Here is a 3,887-nt window from a genome sequence, read left to right as displayed (position 1 = left end):
CGTTCTGTGTCTGATAAGGTTGCATCGAAATCGAACCTCTTATGTGATATATCTTGAGTGTACTGAGGAAGGATTTCCGATGTCACCGGGACCTCAGAAGTAGAAATAGAAGTAACCGCAGGTGGTATCGTCACCGATAACCCTGCAGTGGCCACAACAGTCGACTCGATAAATTGTGCCACGACCTCCGTTGGAGTAACAGTCGGAGGCGGCAACGAAACGATCTCAGGAGCCGAAAGTTGGAAAGTAGTGGGTGGGAGGCCAAATGTAGATGAGGTAGCCACCACGGGAACAACCGTAGCGCTTGGCCTTGTAACCTGTAATGATGAGGGAACCATTGTCATACCGGATAGTGCTGGTGGAGTGAAACATACCACCCTAGAGCTCTCACCGACTCCCGATCCTGCACCTATCCGTTCCCTTCTTGACCTCCGTATTAACTGTTGTACCTCTCCTTCATAATCTGACTCGCTGTCATCATCAGCTCTCTTTCTTTTCCCATGAGTCCGTTCATGTGTTACCAAAATCCTTCTTGCCTCATCAGAACCAGCCACCGTAGCAGCTGTCCTAGGAACATTCTACATTCTCCTCTGGATCAACCCTTTCCATGTCAAAAAATCCTTGACCGCCAAACTCTGCGTCAAGGTCAACGTTCTCCTCCGGTGACACAACAGGAGCAGCAGGTATAGCTTGAGGTGCTCCTGCCTGTTGTGGTGCCGGGTCCCTAAACTCGTCCCCTCGAGCAGGCACATACCCTGGGTTTATCAAGTACCCAAATAGTGAAGTATGTCGAGGACGGAGCTCAGGTTTGCTCCTCGCACTCGAGGATCTGCATTGGGCAAAGATCCTTTTGCTCACACTTTCTACGTATCGGATTGGTCGGCGCTGAGGTAGCGTTGGAGCAACATGATTCAAGATCATTTGGAGAAATCTTGGATACATGATAAATCTCTCACGCGCCACCGCTCTTCTTTTTCGATCGATCTCGTAGAAGACCATCTGACTAAAGCTGTAACGCTTATTATAAGTCAGAGCAGTCATTGCCGACTGCATGGTTGCGCCCATGCCATCAGTGCCCGCCTTTCTCCCTGACATGCAAACAATCATGACATGCATGAGAAAGCGCCACTGGTCAAGCAAAAATCCCTTCATTCTCTGCGTATCTCCCAAGGGACCTGAGTATGCCATCCTCAAAAACGCTCCATCACGGAAAGGAGCTACAAAGTCTGTTGGGTCATCCCTCGTCTCATCTCCAAAACGTAAAGCCGCCCGGATCTGTTCAGATGAGAACTGAACAATGTGATTGTTGACTGTTGCTCGCATCACCGGGTGCTCGACCCCACAATCATATTCCACGGTCTGCCAAAAATCTCAATGTTTGGCAAGGATATTGGCAGTGTTGTCGTAATAGCGTGGAATATACGCGAGCGTAGTAGGAATGTGATGATTTCGCGGAAATCATCAACTCCGCTCGCCTCCGGGTCTAATGTTATATACATGTTGTGACCCGGGAAGAACTGTCTCTGGTTATCACCACCGTCATCACCGCCTGCACCACCTATAGCAGCCATATCTGCACCAAACAGACTAAGTTAGATAAGCGACAAAGCAAATCACAAGTTCGCCTGTTACCATGAGCGAAGTTGTGATCTTTTCAGTATAGACGAAGTTAAAGATGGGGCGAAGTTGGGAAACAACTTCGCTTCAACTTTAACTTCGTCTGTTAACTGTTAAGTAAAAAAGTCCAGGCGAAGTTAATGGTAACTTCGCCTAACCACAACATCGCCTCATAAACTGTTTCAAAAATAATTATCAGGCGAAGTTAAACCTCAGGCGAAGTTACGGACAACTTCGCCTAAACTGTAACTTCGCCGAATATGAAACGGCATCAGTTAGGTTTATCGAACGACGTGATTTGGTCAATTTTGAGCTTGCGAATCTCGTAAAACTTGATTTAATGACGATTTAGACGATTAGATTGATTATGAACACGTAAACATACGTTTGAAAATCGGTTGTTAAGGGTTCGAAAAACGAGAACGTGACCGTTGATAAACGTTAATGAACATAATTAATCGATTCGATTACCCTACACACCTTTAAACACAAATTAGAATCGAAGGAAGAGAGAACACAGAAAGATCGATAAGTTCGCTGTGGGTTTAGAGGTTAAGTTCGCTGGATAAGTTCGCTGGGTTTTGAAAATAATGTCAGTAGTTCAGTGTCGAGTGTCTGTAATCTAGTTAGTTAGATTTGAGTTTTGTATGTAAGCGAAGTTGCTAACAAGTTCGCTGACATAGGCGAACTTATTAGACAAGCGAAGTTAGTGACAACTTCGCCTGAACATGCCAGGCGAAGTTGTCGTGAATATATAGTCTAGGTTACGGCTTAGATTAAACAATTAATATCGACAATTGATATCGAACGAGTTCATTATTCAGAGAACGAGTCAGAGAGAGTCTGTATTTGGTGATCTTTGTATCACGTGTTTACGGTTGCAATATAACGTGTTTGTGTTTATTGTAACGTGTTTAATCGTTTTGTTTTCTACGCTCGTAACGTCTTACGTAGGGATTCCGCACCTACGTAGAACGCGATATCTCGTGTAGATCCGGCTGGGAACCTACACGTTTTGGTGTTTTTGGCACGTTTCTGATGCGTTTCTGGGTCCGAACAGCCGCCGCAGGCGAAGTTATGGGGTTCAGGCGAAGTTGTCGCTTAAATTTTAGGGTTTAGGCGAAGATATAATGTTAAGCGAAGTTATTCACAACTTCGCATACCTCACAAGTTCGCTTATCTCAGGCGAAGTTATCTGTCAGGCGAAGTTATGGACAGGCGAAGTTAAGGAGGAGCGAAGTTGACTTTAGGCAAAGTTAAAAAAAAAAAAAAAAAAGGAAAGAAAACAAAAAAGGAAAGAAAAAAAAAGTGTTTGAGTTTTCGTCTGTATGCCAGGTGTACACGATTATTGTGAGACCGAAGACGTTGTTCCGTCAACGAGTGAAACTTGTTATCTCTTGGTCTTACGTGTGAACAAATACGTGTCAACTCTGGATATGGAGTTGAGGTTGTGAATGGGATATTGATTGAAACTGGATATTGACACATATTTGGGTGTTTGTGGGCAATGAAATTGTTGTTCGAGGTTGACCAACTGAAGAAAGTCAAATTGAACTGAAGGTTTTTGTCATTACTGGATTGCGGTCAGAGCATATTATTTATGTTATTTTCAAGGCGTTCGAGAATTGGATCCTGAAACGTGATGCTTATTTATTAAAGTGAAAATTCTGGAACAAGTTGGATTTAATCAGGAATTAAAGTGTTTATGTTCTTGATCGTTATCCCTGGTGATTGAAGATGCTTCGGATTAGTTAATGGTCATGTATGTTAGATTCTGTCAAGGTGGTTTTGTGATGAAATTGATCACTTGATGTTGAGTAGTTGAAGATTAAACCTTATCGTATGCCGACGTGTTGGTGAAGTTGTGGAGGGAGCCCAACTTCACGTGTTGGTGAAGTCAGAAGGACTCACGTGATTGGTTGAGATGATCAATTAGGCACGGGGATGCATGCATTTCAAAGACCTCAATCTATATAGTCGGAGAAGCTTACACTGAAGGGGAGATCTGATATGGAAGACGCTGGGTGATTGGTAGATTTGTGAAGCTACACGACAGTTTCAGACACGACTGGTTGAAAAGCAAACAGAAGATCATCAGTTAAGAGGGAGTCTGTTGGTGCATGTTTTGTAACAGATGATCTTTTGTGTTTGTTAGAATTGAGAGCAACGGTCAAAGGGGAGTCTGTTGGTGCATTTTGTGACCGTTGCTATGCAATTCTGATCAGCGGAAACGAAGTATGAAGTTAGGACAACTTCGCCATAGGCGAAGT

Source organism: Bidens hawaiensis, unplaced genomic scaffold (assembly GCF_021521415.1).
Source record: "Bidens hawaiensis isolate Kalapana, Puna unplaced genomic scaffold, B.hawaiensis_p1.1 tig00053055_1, whole genome shotgun sequence".
NCBI lineage: Eukaryota > Viridiplantae > Streptophyta > Magnoliopsida > Asterales > Asteraceae > Bidens > Bidens hawaiensis.
The sequence above is the reverse complement of the archived record's forward strand: the minus strand, read 5'-3'. Positions refer to the sequence as shown.